The 15,032-nt window shown below is 36.8% G+C and overlaps 1 protein-coding gene and 1 long non-coding RNA gene across 8 annotated transcripts in view; one reads left to right on the plus strand and one right to left on the minus strand.

Moving 5' to 3' along the window:
• Positions 1-15,032, minus strand: part of brsk2b (BR serine/threonine kinase 2b) — a 136,607-nt gene that overhangs the window by 41,159 nt on the left and 80,416 nt on the right. The window lies entirely within an intron of this gene.
• LOC109093538 lies at positions 9,917-12,033 on the plus strand. Its single transcript, XR_006155219.1, has 4 exons — positions 9,917-10,279; positions 10,924-10,951; positions 11,271-11,420; positions 11,952-12,033. It is a non-coding gene; the product is annotated as an uncharacterized LOC109093538 (long non-coding RNA).

Below are 15,032 nucleotides of genomic sequence, written 5' to 3' on the forward strand. Positions count from 1 at the left end.
AACACACACAGGTCTTTCTTTGGGCTCAATCACCCTGTTCCATACAAACACTATCTCTCTGACCATGTGGCTGCAGCCTTTCTTCTCCACATCTCTTATGTCACTCCAAAACCAGAACACAGCCGACCCAAGTAAAGAGAGAGAGAGACATGTCAATTTATCATCATCAAAGCCCCAGTTCTTCAAAGGTCTATCACCTGGACCTCTGCAACAGAGCAAAAAAAGCTAAATAAATAATGAAATATTTCCTTCTTTAATCTGTGTCTCACTGACTGCCTTACATATCAATCCCTGTCATGGCAAGCTTCTCTTAACATTTCTCTCTTGTTCTCACATTCTCTCAGTGTTTTTTTCTTTATTTAGCAGATGGCTTTGAGCTCAGCTTTCGTGAACTATAGAGAGAGCTTCTCCCTGATCTATCACAGCACATGGTCTTTCTCATTGGGTTTACACAATAACTGTAATCATTCAGGGGCAGGATGCTTGTTTCTGCTCCTGGCAGAGCCTTTGATTATTCCCTGTGCTGCCACCGCTAGTCGAATGCACCTGCATTACGTGTCCTTGCCAATTTGAAAAGAACAAACTGCTTTTGAAGCAGCTTCTGTGCCGAGACCCAAAATTAATATGTGCTCGAAGTGAGCGCAAAGGCCAAAAAATGCTTAATGATCACATATTAAATAGAATAGACTCTCTGTACGATCAGGTTTATCCCGCAGGCCATTGTTGGCCCATGTCAGAGCTGCTTTATCACATGATAATGGCGGGATATATTCCTCCAATGTTAGCCCTCAGAATAACATGACCTTTTCTAAATGAATAAGTAGCAAGCCCAACAAATAAGGAACAATGACAGAGCTCAAGTGTGTGAGTATGTGTGTTTGAACTGGTTAGGAAAGTAGATTAGTTTTTCTACTTTTTTTTTATTTCTACTGTTTTGAATGAGCTGATGATACAGTAATTCCAAACCTGCGTGACTTCCTTTCTTCTGCAGAAGAATATTGTGAAGAATGTTTTTGGACCCCACCAGTGTTATTTTAGTATTACTTAAACAAATTTAATTATTTATTTATATTACTTTAGTATTACATATACAGTGCATGCTTAAGTATTATGCAAGTTGATAGTCTGGTCACATTTTTTTTTCCAGACACATTTTACCAATTCCAAACCACATCAATCTATATCAATATAACCACTATTAATTTTGCGTTTAACCATTTATAAGTGATATATAATTGTTAACAAGGGCTGGAAATGAAAAATGCCCTGTACTCAGCAGGTTTACTGTCTCATGTATAATGCGCTAAAAAAGAGATTTAACTCACACTGAAAAGTCAAAAGTTATTAAATGCCCATGAGAAATATTTTAAACTAGTGCAATACAGAAATTGCTAAATTAAATCCTGACCACTGGACAGCAAAATGCTCACTGGGTCAGCAAGGTCAAAAAAAAATATTTTCACAATTTTATTCAAGCAATTTTGATATATGCTTTTGTAATTTTCTTAGTATTTTAATGTTTCTGTTTAACTTTAAATTATTTTAATCTTAATTTTAATAAATTTAAAACTTCAGCTTAAATTATTTTATTTCAGTTAATTGCCAAGGAAACTTTCATTTAATTTTTCATCTAATATTTATATTTTATTTTATTTCAGCTTGATTTCAGTTAACAAAAGTGTCACTGACTTGTAGCCATTTAACCTTGTAATTTTTATGTCATACCCAAACTGAAATGTTTCACTCTAGGGAAATTAATCATTTGATAATCACTTTTTTTGGCAAGTAAGATGCTATTACAGTGTCTTTCATTGTATGGAAAAAAAGAGGTCATACAATGATAAAAAATTTTTTTTGGTGAACTGTTTCTTTAAGACACTATTTATATGTTCATTAAGCTGCTTTCTTCATCAGTGTGGGATATTTCAGGTTTTGTTGCACTCATGGGGACATTTGGCCCTCACAATGTAGGCAAAACATGATCCACGCACACACACACACACTCATCCATCTACAGCAGGTGTAAAGCTGTGCTGGCACAGACAGGAGGAGGGAAATCCAAACATACATCATTTACCTGCACATCAGATCTCTGCCAAACAGCACTTGTGATCACATGATAATGGAGACTTCATCTTATCAACAAAACCCAGTAAACCTGTCTAAATCCAAATGAGTTAAATCCAACTCTAATACAGAGTTAACACTTACAGCAAGTCAAATAAACAGAGACAGCAGCAGCAAACCAGGCATTTGTTATGATTTTAATGATCCAATAAACTCTCTCTCACACACATACACACATACACACACACACACACACACACACACACACACACACACACACTCTTCTTATTATACGGACAGATAGGAGAAGAGCAGTGATCTGCATCATTCCTCATTATAAAAGAGGAGACCAGCTCACCTCAGTGCCCTTTTTCATTGAGTTTCCATGTTTAACAATTAGCACCACTGTAATAGCATCTTTCTTGCCAACAAAAGTGATTATCAAGTGATTAATTTCCCTAGAGAGAAAGATTTCAGTTTGGGTATGACATAAAATTACAAGGTTAAATGGCCACAAGTCAATGACATTAATGACATTGATGTATTTGGTTTCAATTGATAACACGCAGGGCTTTAGACAGGAAAGAGATTTCATTTCTCCACTGGCTTTGAGCAGAGAGGGAAAAATGAATGACTAATCCCGGATATTGAGAGAGCAAATGGAAGAGAAAAAGAAATGTGTGAAAATGTGTGCGTGTCACAGAGTACTTTCCCCCCTTTGCAATTCAGATTTAATTAAGAACACTGCAATTTAAACCAGCATATATAACATTGTATACTTCTACACATCCCAAACAAACAACTTTCAACCTCTGCCTTTGTTAATGGATTTAACATTATTTATTATGCTTAATTATTGTGTGATTTCAGGTTGCAGCTGGTGTGTTGATGCATGCTAATAAAACTGTACTTGTGTGGATGGTCACACAACACACAGCAAATGAATGAAAGCACACAGAGCTCATGTTCTCACAGCTGGGACTGGGACACAACTCCAATGTATTGGAGAGGCATCAGATTTTACCCAATAACAGCACATTTAACCACACAGCTGTCTGTTGTTGTGTTGAAAGGTTTGGTTTTATGTTATGCGTGACTTTATGAGTGTTTGCAACAATGTGTTTTATTGGCAATTTGCATAAGTGTGTGCGTGAAGAGCTCATGAAGTGATGATGAGATGGAGGGGGAGGTGTTTGCCTCTTGTCTCCAGAGCTCTGCTGTTCTGTCCAAACTCTCCAGTGCCCACTAGCTGAGCAGCCCTGGCACACACACGCACACACACACACACACACACAACCAGTCATTCTGACCCATACATAAACATGCATTCACAAACAATTTCAAGCAGAGTTCAGGGGCAACACTGATTTGCAGTGACAAAACAACTGGAAGTCATTCATTCTAAATGAGATTTTGGCGATTTCTAGAAACATGAGTAACTATGGGGGATGCAGCCATTGAGCAGGGATGCATGATATATCAGCAGTCACAGTGGTATTGGCCAATAAATGTGCCACTTTTAAGTGTAAGTGTTAGGTGAGCATTTATCAGTCTAAATTGTATATCTAAGAATGGGCAATATGCATACATTATATATTATATATATAACATTACATATATAGGCTATATATAATATGCCCATATTAGTGAGCAGCGAATGTCAATGTAAATGCAGGCCGTGATGCACCACCTGATACGTTTGGATACAGCAGTCATATAGAAACACCTATAATCAACCAAGAGCACAGACACTCGCTGACCTCCAGGGTTTAATTGCTGTCAGCGTGAGCGCGACTTTACACGTGACACCCCATCACCTCTCCTTCTGCCAGTTCCCTGATCTATTCATCATTGATGCCTCTTTCCTCGAATCCATCTTAATTCCTCAAGCTCTCTCACAACTCACCAACTTCCCAATCAAAGCAATGGAAGAGCAGCAGATGAAGAAACCCATAAAAAACAGAAAAGGGGAAAGGAAAGCACTCAAGTTACGTTTCTTTAATAAAGATGGAGGCTGTTCGGTAGCGGCAGTTCTCCTGGGAGCTGCTGTGGCTTTGTAACTAATTAACTCAAACACATGTGGAAACAGACACTTGAGCACGAGGGGGGAGGAGGGGGTTAAAGCAGCAGACCTTAACGTCTCACTGAAGGCTTAGACGAGGAGCACTGGGAGGCATATCATGGCTTAGCTAATACCTCCAGAGACACACCGTACAGGATATCGGTGGATATTAAACACAATTGCCATCCCTTGGTGATAGCCAATCCATCTACACAACCAACCAGCAGCTGTGGCTCCAATCAGATCCATCAGGTGTGAGTAGGTCTGAAAATGGCTGGATGGCAAATGAGTGAAAGCTCAGTGGAAAGTTGGGAAACAGAACAACAGGGAAAGAGGACAATGAAATGCATAATTAAAGGTGGAGTTTCTTTTCCACTAACAGGACCAAATTTCAAATAAAATGACTATTTCAAAACCAGGTTCTTTGGAAAAAATGTGCCTGTGCAGACATTTCTGCAAAATTATATTAGATTTGGTTCTTGAATGTTTTGTGACACTTTCAAAGTGAAATGTCCAGTTGAGTGCTGCTGAAAGTGGGTTAAGTATTATCCAAAACAGGTGAATATAAATCTGGCAATGTTTTAATATGTTGGTGGTTGCAAGGCTATACCAGGTGAGCTACTGAGCAAGTTTACTGTGTCAGAAAAGCCATTCATATGGAATTGGTTGTGCAATACAAACATCAAAATGTATTCGTTTACAAGTCACACACTATGGTAAAAGCATTTTGAGGTCACAACACAGTATTGTGCAAGAATTGTGTGAAAATAAGTCTTTATTAGTTGATAATCTGCCTCTGCATTCATAATATGTGTGAAAAGGAATACAAGTTGCTGGTGTTTTACTATCGCTAGTGGTCATTTTAGCAATGCATATGTATATACTTTTTTGGAGTTTTGCAAAAATGTAGGTAGAGGCACGTTTTTCCAATGAGCCTAGGTTGACTATTTTCAAAGATTTCCTAAACCGTTCAATCACTCAGGGATGTGATCACATACATTCAGCATACAGGAGGACAAAATGGATAGTTTCAGAATCAAACATTGCATAAAAAACACTATTGGTTGACCACTAATCTGGATATTGAAGGGTTTACCCAAAAATGAAAATTCTGTCATTAATTACTCACCCTCATGTTGTTCCAAACCCATAAGACCTTCGTTCATCTTTGAAAAACACATATTTAGATACTTCTGATGAAATCTGAGAGCTTTCTGACCCTGCATAGACAGCAATGGAACTACCATGCTCAAGGCACAGAAACGTAGTAAGGACATTGTTAAAGGGGTCATCGGATGCAAAGTTCACTTATACATGTTGTTTGAACTGAAATGTGTGTTGGCAATGTGTGTGCAAAGCCACCCTATAATGAGAAAAATCCAGTAAGGTTTTTTTTTTTTTTTTTTTTTAATAATCATGACCCCTTTCTAAAATCAAGCTGTTCTCAGATTCTTGGCTGTGTGAAGGCTCCTCCGACGATTGTTGACTGACACTAGTATTTAATCACAGACCCTCTCTGAGTGAGCTGTCATCAGTCCGCCATTGTTTCAACGCCGGAGCAGGGGTAGACAAGAATGACTCCTGAGCGATTGAGGTGTTTTGTTGTTTGATGTAATAATGAACATCTTCATTGAGCCACTGAAGACGCAGTGTATTACGTTTGTTTTTGAAGGTAATGCGTCCCCAATCTAACTAAATGTGTTTATGTTTGCACGAATCATTCGTGATCCAGCCTCACCTCCAGAAGTATAAGTGTTTTTAATGAATTTTGCAAATCACCTTTCCTAATAACATGCTAGTTAGCAAGTTTCACGATGAATGCGGCTAAAGTATACTGTCTTTCAGAGAAGTGTGTGTCACCCCACGGAAGAGAGGGGCTGGGTGAGCGGAGCTTATTAAAATTTAAGGGGAAATGCACCATAGAGCTGTTTTTGACAGGTTAAAAAGCTGCTGTTTTAAACTACCATTGAGAAAATTTACCAAAGTATGCTATAGACCAGTGGTTCTCAAACCTCTCCATAAAGTACCCCCAGCACAGCACATTTTGTATGTCTCCCTATATCTGACACACCCACTTCAGGTCTTGCAGTCCCCACTAATGAGCTGATGAGATGAATCAGGTGTGATAGATGAGGGAGACATACAAAATATGCAGGGCTGGGGGTACTCCAGAACAGGTTTGAGAATCACTGTTATAGACTTTTCCTTAAGACCCTACAGAATCATATTAACTTGTGGAAAATGGGCATCCGATGACCCCTTTAAAACAGTCCATGTGACATATGACAGTGCTTCAACTGTAATTTTATGAAGCTACAAGAATACTTTTTGTGCGCAAAAGAAAACAAAAATAAGGACTTCAGTTTATGTACTTTCTTCCAGTCAGTCAATCAACAGATCATAATTTGTGTTCTGAAGATGAAAGCAGGTCTTACGGGTTTGGAATCACATGAGGATGAGTAATTAACGACAGAATTTTCATTTTTGGGTGAACTATCCCTTTAAAGCAGGTTACAGCCCTGCTACCACCTCTTCTGCCCTGTCTGCCAGAGTTTGGTCATAAAATAATTTATACTCACCTCAGGTGGATGAATATTTCATTCAGTAGGAAACAATGGAAACACATCCAATAAGTACATTTGTACATGCACACCAAAAAAAGCAATGTGACTAAATACAGTAATCGACTCAGAAAATGGAATTTGTAAGTGTTTTGTTTCTAAACAACAAAAAAAGGTCACATTTAACTTTTTTTTATTATTATTATTAATAAAATTCACAGCATGGACATAAACTCATTTAGTGTTTACAGCAACAGTTCACACAGAATGCTGTGTTATTTTAAAGCGATAGTTCACCCAAAAATTTAAATTCTGTCATCATTTGCTTACCCTCATTCCAAATTATGACTGGTTGTATGTAAGGCTGCACAATTATGACAAAATTGTTGATTAATCCCTTGAAATTATAATTGTGATGATTAATTACGATTATCACAATTTACATTTAATGATGTTCATACCACTGTTTGATGCAACTGCATGCCATGTGATGATATGAAAAAAAAACAAGCTGAAAACACTCTAACTGAAAAACTGTTAGTGCTTCTCTATAGTATTAAGCCTCAAATGTCAACTTTACATTGGATTGGTTTCTTCTTTAAATTAAAAAAAAAAAGTAAAAATATGAACGGTATATTAATGTTATACTTAAACTAAAATTAAAATAATGGGGAAAACCCTTAAGACAACATGTAGAAAGAAAAAAAAAACGCATCTTAAGCACGCAGAATAACATAAGTGGACTTGGAACGATTAATTGCCGCTTTGAATGGTTACGTAATTGTGGCATCCATAACTGTAATCGTGATTAGAAATTTGTTTAATTGTGCAGCCCTACTTGTATGTATGACTTTCTTTCTTCTGCAGAACACAAAGATTTTTTGTAGAATGTTGGTAACCAATGAATGTTCAATGACCACTGACTTTCATTATTATATAGACAAAAAACAAACCAAAAAACAGACATTTGTCAAAATATGCTTTGTTTCATAGTCAAAAAAATTCATACAAGTTTTTTTTTAACATATAAATTTAAAATAAATTACATCTGGATGTACCAGAGATCTTGATTTTACATGTTCAGTAGTGTGAAAGCAGAGGTACAGTATAACACTAAGTAAGTCAGGCTGTTCCACACACCTCCTCCCATCCTTCCAAACACTTCCAGTCTAAAGAGGCACCTGAGTGACCTACTAAACCAGCACTGCTGACATCCAAGAGATCCCAGCCACAGATTTCGGCCTCAAGTTTGAACAAGCAAAATGTTTCTGCACGCAATCCTGTTGGTCTTGCTCTGTCCTCTCGTCTGGACTGAGCAGATAACTGTGGCTCTCCGTTCTGTACAAAGCCTTGTTCTGTTCGCAGCCAATCTGCTGCTTGACCCATGACACACACGCAGTGTTTGGTCTTACAATGTTCTGCTCCCTTAAAGCCACACACGATGTGTTAGAAATAAAGCACAAGTTGCTCTAAGGCCACATAAACATAACAGTGTCTGAATATTTATAACTGAAAAGGTTGAATTTCACCCTTAAATTGCTTCAGGAAACCCATTTTAGAGGCGTGTGATTAGCATGTCTCCCATCGAGAAATTGGATTTGGAAATAGAGTGCAGTGAGGCAGACTTTAGGATGATGGGCTGGAGGATCTACGTGGAGGAACCGTTCGCTGGGTCCAACGAAGATCACTTTCTGATAGAGTTCCTGTTAATACAGAGTCTTCCGGGAGAATTTCATAAACCATGGCTTTAGTTGAGCTAAACAGTAAACATCACATCCATGCACATTCTGCTGGTTGTAATGTTGTTGTTTCCCTTAAGTAAACTTTGCAAATTATATCTTACAAGCCAATGTCAAAACAAGAAACACTGCTTGTCATGAATTCAAATTTATGCATGCTCATTTGCATAGGAATATTGGGAGCTTTAAGAGTGCCTAGCCTCAATAAACAACTGCTTTGATGCCTTTTGACCTTCCAGAAATTAGTTGCCCTGGGCTCAGTGAGGAAGAAATTTGAAAAACATTGATTTAAATACGAAAGGAATGTTTTAATTGATCAAAAACTTCTGTCCGGAGAGGCCCTTCTCTATAAACTCAAAAATAAACTCTCTGCATCTCATTGTGCTGCTTTTGACCCTCTAGCTTTAGTTTCTTCTTAAAGGAGAACAAGCTACGGAAGAATGCAGCCATTTCCCAAGACAACAAGTAGTACAGTGAATATGTTAAGTCCTCAATTTCTTTTCATTTGGATATTGATGTATGAGATTACAAATAGGGTGGAAAACTTCAATTGTGCACCGACGAGAGAAACAAGAAAAAGTGTGTACTCTTGCAGATATGGCAATGTTAAACTGAGCCCAGTTCTGTGGATATAGATTTATGACAGAAGCCATTACATTCACCCTGCCGTGAGCGGGGACACACACGCTAAAAGACTCCCGTGCTCCTAGAGAAAAGTAATTATTATCTATCTTTTGCATCACTCACTCATCCTGAAGAGACAGCTTGATCTCACACACCAATTACAGCCTCACATGCTGTATTTAAATCAATAGTTCAATGGCGCAGTACTAGTCACAGTTTTGTGCTGTGTGGTCAAGTACAGATTTACTGTATGAAGGAAAAACTGCCCACTGACTCCATTCTGGTTCAGAAAATCTGTAGTGCTGAAGAAGTGCTTAGATATCCCATAAATCATAGCTTACACATGATACAATGTGTTGGAAACTTACTCTACGCTAAACGCCAGGGGAATAGCAACCATTATAACTGGGGGGATGCATTACGCTCCACTTTCCGGGCAAAAATCATTACATTTTAAGAGCTTTGTTTTGCTTGGCTGCAGTGTGAAAAAAAAAAATTAGGTAGCTGCATAAAATGGCAGTTTGAAGGTCAAGAGCAAGATTCTATCACCAAGCTGCACTGACAGTGTTATTTTGTTATTATTTATACTATTCAGTCAGGACCACTTTCGTCAAAGAATATTTATTACAATAAAATCATACAGTTAATGTCTGCGGTATGGTTCTGTTCTGGGCAAATGCCACGCACCCGTCCATGCAGCCATGCCTGGACATAGCGGGGAGAGCAGCAAATCAAACCCCCCTGGGGTAACAGAACAGATCCAGAAAACAAGCATCCATGAAACAATTCACAATTTAACATGAGTTGTAGTAAACATCCAGATACATGGATGATGATTGCCATGTACTCAAACACCTCACACTGTAAACCCTAATGTTGTCTTTACTTAAACAATCAAGTAATGTTGACTAAACATTACTTAAAATTTTGCATTTTGGCCCTGTCACTCAAAAATATGAGTTAATTTAACTTATTTTCCTTCAAAATGCATAAACTTAAGATTTCAAGTCTTGTGAACTCAAAATCATGATTAATCCTTTGGAAAAACTCAACATCACTCTGTTCTTCCTTTAATGTGATTGGCCATGCAAGGAATTCTGCCTAGCAACAAGAGAACAAAAGCACTGATTGGTGGATTACAAAATTGGTCCTGTTGGCCTCGTCTGTTCGGTTGCTGATACCACATTGATTTCAAGACGGAAGTTTTTCTTCGTGTACTATGTTCGGTAAGTAAAATAATGTAGATATAAAGTTATTTTCTTTGATATCTACTAGTGAAATATGTTAATTTAAATCCTTGTGGTACGTTTCGATAATAAAAGTAAAGGCAGCCACAATATTTCCCGGACAAACTTTGTCAGCGTAGCCATCAAGTAACGTAACGCACGCACACACACACACACACACACACACACTTACTTTGCCAACCTTGCCATTAATTAACGATATTTTCTTAGATTTGGTGATGGTATGATTATTGAAAGGACAACTTATTTCTTATTTTACCAGTGAGGTAGTATTTGATGAAGTGGCCTAACGTTAATGGTTTTCTTTTGAGAGAAAAAGCATGGCAGTTAGACCATGTGGGTTAGTTTTTCCCGGGCAAACTTTATCAGTGTCCTTATAAATTAACAATATTTTCAGGATAATGTTCTCAAGGTATGATTGAGAAGTCGATTTTTTTCATATTTTGACTTGTAAAGCGTATTTGTAAAGTATGAATTGTAGGTTAACCTTGCTACTATAGCTGAGACGAATTAGGCTAGTGATGTTTCATAGATGAAATTACAGGCCATCTTCACACTGGTCACCAGTAACGTAATTAGCTACAAAGTGATTTAACTTTTTTTTTCAACTTTTTCTGTTACAGGTGACATGAGATAAGGAGATGTGGAAATGTAAGTATTGCATTTTTGACTCTGAGGGGAAAAAAAAAAAAAATATATATATATATATAATATATATATATATATATATATATATATATATATATATATATATATATATATATATATATATATATATAAAGAAATAAAATCATGTGGTTTTACAACAATTTGAGCATGAGTAAATTTTTTTTTTTTAGTGGTCTAACATATTCCTTTAACATGATAAAACAGCAGTATTTCTTAGCCTCTTCATTATTTCCTAATCATTTCTTAGCCTGTAAAGCATTTCTGTGTAAAAGATTATGTGACCTAGCCTTATCTCCCCCAGGTTTGCATGGAGTTCACCAGAATTACAGACAAAAATCTACAGCAGGAATTCTATGAAAACCTGGACATACACAGTTCACGGTTCATGGATCTTTTTAAAACCAGAAGGGGGACTCCTGGTCAGCACTTTAAGTTTTTACAGAAAATAGAGGTCAGTAATTATTTGTCTTATTTAACATAACTTAAAGGTACTGTATAGTTCACCCAAAAATGGAAATTCTGTCACCATTTACTCACCCGCAAGTTGTTCCAAACCTCTATAAATTTCTTTGTTCTGCTGAACACAAAGGAAGATGTTTTAAAGGAATGTTTGTAACCGAACAATTTTGGGGCACCATTGACTTCCTTAGTATTTCTTTTTAGTTTGTACATGTCAGTGGTGCCCCAAAACTGCTTTGCTATAAACATTGTTAAAAATATCTTCCTTTGTGTTCAGCTGAGCAAAGAAATTTATACAGGTTTGGAACAACTTTAGGGTGAGTAAATGATAACCAAATTTTCTATTATCCCTTTTAACTACCCTTTTTAAAAGTATTTCATTTTGTCAACATGTAATTTATTTTATTTAATCTGTTTACTATTTAAAGTAATCTGTTATGTATGATAGATAATCTTAATTTAATTATCATAACAATGTTTAAAATAGATTGGCATTAATAGAATTTCATGTTTTCCTCTAAAGTCAGACCAGCCAACTGAGGTCTGAACCCTTGTTCTTCAAGGACTGACTATCATGCTGGGAAATGAAGACCTCTTCTTTCTTCAAGTCATGTTTAGTGAGTACATCTGTTTTTAAAAAGGGATAGTTCACCCAAAAAATGATTACCCCATGTTTTACTGACCCTCAAGCCATCCAATCAGACTTACAATAAAATTTATCCTAGCTCTTCCAAGCTTTATAATGGGAGTGAATGGGGGATGAGATTTTGAAGCTGCTTTCGAGCAGTTCTCAAGCATGTTCGTTCAGCGGCCTCATTTCTATTCGACAGCTTTCAGCCTCAACTACGTTAATAAATCATTAGCTCATCCATGAACATGATTGCATATTGTACCTCTAAGGTACATCATACGTCACATCACTTGCGCTTTTTCTGTAAGTTGAATATGGTCCACTGGAAGCTTACTTTAAAAAGTTTTAAATATGAATATTTTTCTTACCAAAACCTACTGAGTCAATTCAGAAGGCCTTTAACAAACTCATGTTAAAAGGCCTAAGTGTGAGTACACTTATATTTTTTGGTGAAGTATTCCTTTAATTTACATATGTAGCCAACTTTTTTTTTTAAGTCTTCAAAATAATAAACATAATTTATAATGCATATTTTAAAGTGTATAACAAATTCTTTGCGGGAAGCATCTACATTTACATAAATTCAAATGTATACATGTCAATATAATGTTGGATTAGAGTTAGTGATCACAATACTATATTTATATTAATATGTATGTTTTTTTCACTAGGTGTCTGATCATTGCAACACTATCCTTGATGTGCCAGTGGGGATCTTATTCGAGTACACTGATCTTCAGCCCCCAAACTCCTTGCATTTGAATAATTTCTGAAGGCCAAGTGGTGATGGACAAAATGCCGGACCTCCCACAGGCAATCTTTCTTCTGTTCGGTTTGATTTATGCACTAGACCTGAATTACCCAAAATCACTCGCCAACACATTTGATTTCATCCAGCGTGTACTAATGCGAAGGGGATAGAATGCTCTCAAGCCTAGAGTTCAGTCTCTAGCAAACCAGTTTTTTTGCTTAAGAAACGTCACTGTGATACTTTAACGCCACCCTTTGTATTGGCTTTTTTCCACCATTGATTTACTCCATTATCCATTTATGAAAAATAAAAAGTATGTTTAAATAGTTAAATGCACAGAGTTCTACAACTGATGTGGAGTATTTAATTTGGGATATTGTTACCATTGTTACACCTCTGTAGTGTGGTTGTGACCCGGTAATATTTCCATTAAAGTATAGTTTCAGTATGTATTATTTTAGTTTGCCGTGTTTGCACAAAGCTTAAATGGTGAACTTTAGTAAGACTGTATGTTAAGCCTACATGTTCAGTACATTAACAATTGTGAGACTTAAAAAGTGTAATTAAGTGCACAGAGTTGTACAAGTGATGTAAGTGCACTAGTAAATGTTGAACATTTTTACTGTTACCACCTTTACAGTGTGGTTCTGTACCAGTAATATTTCCACTACAGTTTGTACTGTAATACTGTGAAACTTTGGTGAAAGACACCAAAGTATGTTTTATTTTAGTTTGCTATGTTTGCACAAAGCTTAAACGGTCAAATCTAATTAGGTTTACACTAACATAATTGCGATACTGGAGTAAGGTATATATGTGCATAGAGTTGTATTATTGATGTACTACACTAGTTAATTTTGTTACCACATTTACAGTGTGGCTGTGACCCATTTCCATTACAGTATAGGGTTTACTGTATTTTCATTAATATTTCATTTTGTCAATAAAAAGTCAAAGATTAAATATGCTGTTCATTGTTTTACTTCAGTTTTGTGTGCACAAAGTGTGCAGGCAAAAATAAGAACATCAACAATTAGTTACATTTCCATGTTGAGTTAACTTAATTATATAAGTACACTTGAAATTTATACCAAGTTAAGTGAACATAATCGTTTAAGTACATTAAATAAGCACCAAGTTTGGTGAACTGAGCGATTTAAGTATAGTCTACAAAACTGCCAAGTTAAATAAACTTAAATATGTAAGTTTTGGGAGACTCCATTACTCAATTAAATTGAGGCAACGAGTTTACTCAATCAATTTAGTTCAGTCAACTTATTAGGGTTTTCAGATTTAAATAAATAAATCCCAGCTAGGAGGAGTTGGGGATGGAGGAGGGAGTTAGAAGTGGCATGCAGCCAAGCACAGAGCCGAAGTTCACTGACAAGCTACGCTATATCAAGTTCATTATTGAAGATGAATCGCCTTCGATAATGAACTCGATATAGCGTAGCTTGTCAGTGAACTACGGCTCTGTGTATTAACTGCCACTCCATTTGAAAGCAGGTGATGGGGATTTACCACTAATCAGAACTGGCTTTACTGAAGAGATGCGCATGATCATATCGTTCAATATATTGTCCAGCCCTAGTGGAAGGCGCTTGTCATTGCCTTTTGGCACTTCTTTTTTAATGCCGTATGATCATATCGTTCAATATATTGTCCAGCCCTAGTGGAAGGCGCTTGTCATTGCCTTTTGGCGCTTCTTTTTTAATGCCGTTGAGTAGCAGACGAATAGAGGGATGGCCCAACAAGATAAGACTGCAGGGTGGTGTTTAGTCGAGATCTGTCATTGCCAATGCTGGGCAAGGCAGGCTCGAAGGAGAAGCATCTGGGCACAGTATTTTGAACTCCTAAAATTTAGAATGAGATAGGCAGTCAGCTATTTTGTTGTCAAGGCCAGGTATATGCACAGCACGAAGCGTGAAATTGCTATTAATACATGTCCACATAAGATGCCTCAAAAATCTATTAATAAAAGGAACTGAAAAGCACCCCTTATAAATAATGTGAACCGTTGCTTCATTAAACGAGAATTTGTTTCCTGGACCATAGGTTACCCCAAAGAATGCAGGCTACAACCACTGGATATAATTCTCGAAGTCCTGTAGATAGTGTATTAGAAGGAAGATCTAACAAATCTTTTGGCCAAGTGCTAGCAAACCACTGATTATTGAAAAATCCCCCGAATCCAATTAAAGGAGTGCCATCAGTGAAAAAAA

This window comes from Cyprinus carpio, chromosome B7, assembly GCF_018340385.1.
Source record: "Cyprinus carpio isolate SPL01 chromosome B7, ASM1834038v1, whole genome shotgun sequence".
NCBI classification, from domain to species: domain Eukaryota; kingdom Metazoa; phylum Chordata; class Actinopteri; order Cypriniformes; family Cyprinidae; genus Cyprinus; species Cyprinus carpio.